The sequence below is a fragment of the Akebia trifoliata genome, chromosome 14, assembly GCF_017979445.1.
Source record: "Akebia trifoliata isolate Shusen 1 chromosome 14, ASM1797944v1, whole genome shotgun sequence".
In the NCBI taxonomy this organism is placed as follows: domain Eukaryota; kingdom Viridiplantae; phylum Streptophyta; class Magnoliopsida; order Ranunculales; family Lardizabalaceae; genus Akebia; species Akebia trifoliata.
In genome coordinates this window covers 10,776,428-10,784,315 of record NC_141388.1, presented here as the reverse complement: position 1 = coordinate 10,784,315, position 7,888 = coordinate 10,776,428, and positions in this window count along the sequence as shown.

The following is a 7,888-nucleotide window of genomic DNA, read 5'->3' as shown; positions in this document are numbered from 1 at the left end:
ATGATTTTGCTGTTTTTTTTCTAACTTCCTTCCAATTTTTATTTTGATTTTTTTTTTTTTTTTTAGAAACAATTAATTTCCTCTCTTTTTAGAAAACAAATTGATCTTAAAAAACCAAAAATATTTGGGAAACAAATTATATGCCGCTGCCAATGATCGAATTCATCCGGCGCATGTCGAGATCGGTCTTGCTGTTTTAAAACAGCAGGATATCGTCGAGCTCAACGTCGAGATCAGCAGCTTAACGTCGAGATCAACGTCGAGATCAATCCTTAACAGCAGCATAATCGTCGAGATCAGCAGTTTAATCGTCGAGATCAGCAGCTTAATCGTCGAGATCAGCATGTTATCGTCGAGATCAGCCTATAACAGCAGGCCAGCGTCGAGATCAACAACAGACCAGCGTCGAGATCAGCCTGTAACATGGGATTTTTCGACGAATTGTTCGCCATTTCAGTTTGCTAAGACGAATAAAATCTCTATGAACCTCCTGCTAATGATTTTAATCTTCTATTTAAAAGAAATAGGGTGAAGAATCACGCTTCAACCGATCTTTTCATGTTCGAACTTGAGATCAGACGCAACGATCTTACAAGAACGGCTGAAAAAAAAAACCATCGAAATCGAGAGATAAACTGATATTATATTGAATAGAAACGTAGAGACGATGCTCAAAACCGAGTTTAGGCAAGTGAGGATTGATCTTAATCGAGCTGTTCATCTTACGTAGCAGATCGTGTCATCTACTTGCATCGTTTCCATAGTTTATTTGCTCGATTGAGAAGTAGAGGCGAGCTTGATCGATTGATATCTCGATCACTCGAGATCCACAAATTGGAGCACGGGCTGGGCAGAGGAGAAGCGTTCTCAAGTCTCTGTCGAGACAGAGAAGCTTGAATGGGGAAGAAGGTGACTTGAAAACAGGAGGTAAAAAAGCTTTTTTAAAAAACGCTGAATAATGAAAATAATGGGTTTTTGCTTATGGCACCCCAGTGAAATTCGTTAGATTTAAAAGCTCACATTGCTTTATACTTGGGGCACACCAAAGGGGGCTGCTGTTGGCAGAAGAAACTTTTTTTTTTTTTTTTTTTTTTTTTTTTTTTTTGAAACTCTATATGCTGTCAATGGACAGCATGTCTTGCCTAATAAACTAAAATAAAAACGAACAACTACCTAATAAGCGAAAAAAACAAATAACTAATAAAAACAAATCCCTTTTTTTTTTTTTTTTTTTTTTAAGGAAAACGGTCAAATGTTAAATCAAGCACGCACCCAAATTTTCAATCGAAATATACTTATATATTAAAAAAAATGATGGTCCAAAAATCTCATCCTCAATAAAAGTATTCCTTCGAAATCTCGTATTATTTCGGATCATTCCGAATGCCCTTGATTAAACCATAAAGATGATATGTTAAATCAAAGTGCTCCAAGTAGAATCAAACAATCAATGACGTACCAACAAGAATAAAAATAATAAAGAAACAATAACATGAAACTAACTAAAAATTAAATAAAATAAGCAAAACAAATAAAACTAGGTCATTGGCAAGTTCCCATACTTGGGGTTTTTCAAGTCTGATCCTCAATGTCCCCAGCGGAGTCGCCACTGAAAGCGCCCTCGATCCGCGGGGTGCGCGGATCCGCTTTTGACCCTTGAGGTTTGGGAGTCGCCACCTAGTTATTACGGTCTAGGAACCGATCAATGACTCTAAACAGATAAAAGCTAATCTAAAACCAAGAAAACTGAATTCGGGGATCATGTTACGGGATTGGAAGGTGTTAGGCACCAATCCCGCCCGGCCAAAGCCGGTCTCTACTAAATTCCCAAGTAAATTACATTGCTAAAACCTAGATAAAAATATAAAATAAAAATTTACCTTTCCGATGGCAAGGACTTGGTTCCCTCAGATCTGACAAAAAGAGCTCCTTGTACCGTGCTCCCTTGCTTCGTTCTGTTTTCGGATTTGGCTTCGGATCTCCGAGGCAAGGTATCTCCTTGTTTTTGAATTTGAACTCTTCAAGTTCGTTGCGGATTTGGGGATGTTTTTAGAAGGCTTTTGGGTGTTTTCTAGACTAAAATTGAAGGAGGGATGTTAGCTAAGGAGTTGGGGCTCCAAAACTAGGGTTTATGGGGGGCTAGGGGAGCTTCTAGACCTACTTCTCCTAGGGTTTTTTTTTTGATACGAAAATAGGGTGTGAGCACCTCTATTTATAGATGTTTTTAGGGGTTGATTTGGATAGAGTTAGTGTTTAATTAGAGATCTTTTAATTAGAGTTGTGTTTTAATTTGACTTGTTTTTGGTAGAATTGTGTTTTAATTAGAATTGTTTTAGGTAGAATTATTTTTAAGTTAGAACTCTATTAGATAGAGTTATTAATCAATTATAATTCTATTATGACTTTTGGTCTTATTTGATTGACTTTTAATGTTTTGACTTTAGTCTTAATTGATTGACTTTAAATATCTTGACTTTAGTCTTGCTTAATTGACTTTAATTTTGACTTCAGTCTCACTTGATTGACTTTAATACCTTGACTTCAGTCTTGCTTGATTTACTTTTGGTTTTTGGAGAACCCCCCTCCATTATTTCTTTAATTCTTTGGACCCCCAAATGGAGGGGTCCTTAAAGAAATATCCCACGAACCCTCAACGATTTTGCCTGAGAGTCCGATTAATCGATTTTTTAGGTTCAAAATTTTAAATTAATTTCATTAATGTTTAAATTTAATTATTTAATATTTCATTTATTAATTTCGAATTTTTTAATTATGAAAATTGTGAAATTACCGTTTTGCCCCCGGAGAGGACTTTTCACGTTTTAAGTCGGTTTTTAATGTTCTAGGATGTTTTAGAATCGATTTTTTGTAAGGAATTCAATGAGAATGTTGGTTTGTGTCATTTATGAACATTTTTATGTGAAATGATTGTGAACTTTACGAGGGGCATTTTCGTAATTTTATCAAATCCTGTTAAAATTGGGAAAATGATTTATTTGGTTTCGATTTGTTGTTTTATGTGTTTGAGAGAGTTTTCCTAAGCGTAACGTAGGCTCTAGGGTTGTTTTGATGTCAGGGGTATTTTGGTAATTTGGTAATTTTTAGTGATTTTTATCGTGAAGCTTCTTTTTGGTCTGCAAGATGATGATTTCTATGTTTCTGGGGTCGTACTTTCCTAGCGTAGCGTGGTTTCTAAGGTTTTGTCAATTCGAGATACCTCATCTTGATTTCTGAAACAAATCTGGTAACAAAGTAAAGCAATGGAATACACATCCATCATTGGGAATCCTTGCGATCGGGTTGACGAGTTGATTAATCAGGCGGATGCAAAAATGGGGTGTCTACACAATGCTTGTGATTTTTCATTTGTGAGTTACTTCCATCCATTGATAAACAATGTATAGTTGTTGCGTTTTGAGTGCAAATTGAGTCTACGCTTTGGTGATAGATTGGTCGCGCATAGTGAGTTTTGGTCCACGTTGCAATTCGCTTGAACTTTGAAGTACAACTAAAGTAGAGAGAGCAAAACAAAACTTTTGGTGAGACTTACACAACAAAATTAGTGTAGTTGATGTTAGGAAATCACTTTGATTGTGTTTGTGTTTATTTTTTAAAAGACTCGGGATCTAATACGGTGCTCCATCCTATAAAATAGGATAGGTGTCTACATGGCACATTTTAGTGTTTTAGTTGGTGTTTAAAACACCCTAGGCTCAGGGTTCTTAATTAGTGGGCATTAGGGAGTGGATGCTCTGTGGTACTTCTTTCTTGTAGTACCGTGTAGTACTCCTTCAATAGGGGAGAAGTGGGCTCTTAATTAGGGAGTGGATGCTCTGTGGTAGAAGTCGGCTCTTAATTAGGGAGTGGATGCTCTATGGTACTTCTTTCTTGTAGTACCATGTAGTACTCCTTCAATAGGGGAGAAGCTACTATTAACACTGGTTCTGGTTATGTGTTGTCGAGATTTGCAATCCCTCATGCGTCCGCACACGCGCACTAAGGTCACTAAGGTTTTCCGACGGGTTGACCCCAAACACAATGGGTTGCAATCCCACAGTGCCTTGGGCCCCCATGTGCGTACGAGACCCACTCTCTTTTTCACTCACACTCAAGTAATAGAAAGAGAGGGATCCTATATTAGATAAGCCGCACTCTTATATTTACTCGATGCGGGACTAAAATTTAGAAGATTTATTTCTACAATTCTCACAAACAAGAAAACTAAAATAATCTTTGACTTTTAACTTATACAAAAAAGAAAAGAATATTTTTTATTTATGTTCCAATAATTAAGGAAATCTCCACTCCTTACAAATAACACTCAAAAGGTCTTGAGTTGAATCCTTATCCTCAAAATTTATGAAAAAAAAAATACTATGAATTTTACAATAAAAGCCATCCAAAAAATTAAGTTCTGACCCATCAACCATGTAGTAGTGATCATGATTTGGATCAGGTTTGAAAAAAAAACTCTTAAAAATCTTTTTTATGTTTAATCGGTTGGATTGAAATTGAACGGTTACTAACCTCCAACATTTCAACGTAAGGATTTTGTATTTGTATGATGTGGCGCTTTCTCAAACTTCAAATCAGACTACAGGATAATGCAAGAAAAAAGTACCACATAGACATCGTACCTATCTATAGAAACAAGACGTCAAATGGGATCTCATCTTTTTCTTCATTTTCTTTTTTTTAATGTGTAAATCAATTAAAATGCACCCACGTAGATTGTAAAATACAAAATGAAGAAAATTGGAAGCTAAATTAACACGCTCAACCTAAGCGAAGAAACATAAAATCCAATATTGTAAAGCATTTTTCAAGGTCAATTCTTACTCATTTTAACTCATATCTTGGAGGTGTATTAGTGGATTTGTGGAGAATTAATCCATTAGTTCAAGACATCGACATCCCAAAAGGAGAAATTTTAAAGTTAGCTAAACTCTTTTCAATCATTTATCTCCAAAGCATAAGAATTCTAAGAAACTATACTAAATATCAAATAGGCATAACTTGCAATACGTTTGGACCAGCTAATCCGACTAAAATTGGCTTGATTAACCATCTAAGGGTTGGTGAGATGGCAAAAGACCACATCTTAGGAAGCGGAGGTCTTGAGTTCGAATTCCCTTTTTGGGGCTACTCTCAGGGATTTATCCCAGCCTATTGCATGTGGGGGAGGGGACTGCACATTCCCCGAGGATTAGTCATGGGACTCTAAAAAATTTGATACCTTAGATAATAAAAAAAAAAAATGGCTTGATCGATGATTTCTAACCATTAGATTTCAACAATATGAAATCTTAGTTGTAGTATCCACTTTAGTTGAGAAAGAACTTCATCTACTATTTTTAAAATGAGAGGAAAATATTTATTTGAAGATAGGAAAATTTGCTAAGAGAGTTCTTATTGTCACACCAACTTTTACTAATGCCACACGAACAATGTACAATTCTTGAATAAATGACATAGAAATTGGTGTGGCATTAGTATAAGTTGGTGTGGCAATATCAACTCTCATTTGCAATAGTGAAAGACTTCTCAGCTTTTCCTTTCTTGACTAGTCTGGGGATCACGTGAATATCATAATATGATGATTACAAAAACAGAAAACGGTCCCATTCCTATTATATGAAAGGTACTGGTTCGTACCAGGTTCATGGAATGTAACGGAAGATTGAATGGAAAATCATTTAAAGGCCCCGTGAAAGGACTTCTTTCTAAATAATTTCTAAGTTTTTGGCTGTAGCTTATCAAGACATTTACTAAACTTTTTCTTCCTGAATGATTCATGAACCTCATCTCACTTGAAAAAGATATTTGAAATATCCAAATTACAATTTTCTCATCTTCTTCAAATAGTTAAAATTTTCAAATATTACAATCATGTCAGACAATCTTTGATTATAAATGATGAATGAAGAATGATATTCTCTTAATTTGGAGTATTTAGATGTATTTTTTTATTTTTATGATTGATAAAAAAAGATTGAAGAATGAAGTTGAGATTTGAATTTTTTTTATGATTACATCGTACCTTTTAATTTGCAATCATAATTAATGCATTTTTGAGTATTTTGAGGAGATTAATATTAGAGAATATCGTTCTCCATTTGTCATTCATGATCAAAGATCGTCGAAAATTATCGAAATCAACATTGAAAAATCTAACTATGTGAAGAAGATGAGAAAATGATAGTTTGGAGTAGTTCAATACCTTGTACAGGTTAGATGAATCCAGGGACCATTTAGAAAGTACTTTTCCCAAAATTAAATTTTTGTGACTCATCATTATAAATATTATAATATAATATATTTTAACAAAATGTGATATGACAATTCAACATAATATAATATTAAATCATATATGGAAGCATATTTCTAACATTCATTCATCGCATTAACATAGCCATTAACAACGATCAAATAATTATAAACATAAATTAGTCATTAGTTTTTCAATCAAAAATGATTTTAGGATCGATTGGATTGATTACAATTGTCAAACACATGTATTCCGTCAACTATTTATGAGTGAATCGTTACATATCTGGAACATAAGCCATCACAATAATCCGAGCAGATTAAACTCTTTTTCTCTATAACGATTTTTTAGAGAAAAACCCTTTTAGCCTTTTCCTTGCTTTTAAATCTTGAGAATTCCTTGATTTTTCTAGAAAAAATAAAAATATACCTAATAGCAGAGCTGATCCAAACATAAATAGATAGGAGTAGAGAGCCTAGATTATCTATCTCAAATTAAATTTAACTCTCATTTAATAACTTTATGCTCTTGACATAACTTCGTTAACAAGGAAAATCCAATAAAGAAAACTTTATAATTCGGTGGGATGGTCTCATAGGTATAATGGGCTACCCAAATGGACCTTAGTTCCAACAATATATTCTCTACTTAACATTCAAAATCAGTTTCATTAATTAAAAGAATAAAATGCATTACTCCATAAGGGGTTGCCTCAAAAGGTACAACTTGTGACATGGGTTTGCCCTTTTGTCGTGTGTTTGGGATTTGGTGTCCTCCTGACTTACCCTCGTTGCACATTGGACGTGTGACCATAGGGATTTGTCTTATCGTGATGTGGGAAAACCCTCTGTTTTCAAAAGAGAGTTACTATTTTCGCATCAACTTTTACTAATGCCACACCAATTCTTGTATTAGTAAAAATTGGTGTAACAATAGCAACTCTCTATCAAAAGAAGAAAACCATCAATCCCGAATGAATTTTAATTGAGAAAACTTACAAATCATGTTACATAGATCCCTTCTATTTTAAGTCTGACAATTTAATTAAAAATTACTAATATTATAAATAATAGTATAATTAATACTGATTTACTGAAAATAATGATTGTAAAACGTAAAAAACCATTGTTGAATCAAGAATATGAATGCTAAATCTTAAGTCAAAATCACTTATCAACTTAATTCAATTGGTTTGGTGTGATACGTCAACAATAAGGAAAAAAAAATTTCCGTCCTTCAAATAAGAATGTTGAATTTGTAAGTCAATCTGACTGGTAACTCAAAAATTCAATGACGTGACAAGTGTAAGAAACGTAGATTTTTTCTCTTAAGATACACAACTGCACATGTTTTATGGGTTGTGAAATTGTGTATATCGAAAGAAAAATTTACGACTCTCGCAAGTACATATCAGGTGAGTTTTTGAATCACCCTATCAAGTTGAGCTACAAAATCATTACACTTTAAATAATTGAAAGAAAAAAAAAATGACAAAATCATTTACTTTGATTGGGTGGTGGGGTCAACACAAGGAAATAAAAATTTTGAAGCTTTAAATAATTGGAAGAACCTAATGTCCTTTCAGAGACACGGAGGCCCACCAATGTGAATGTTTGAATA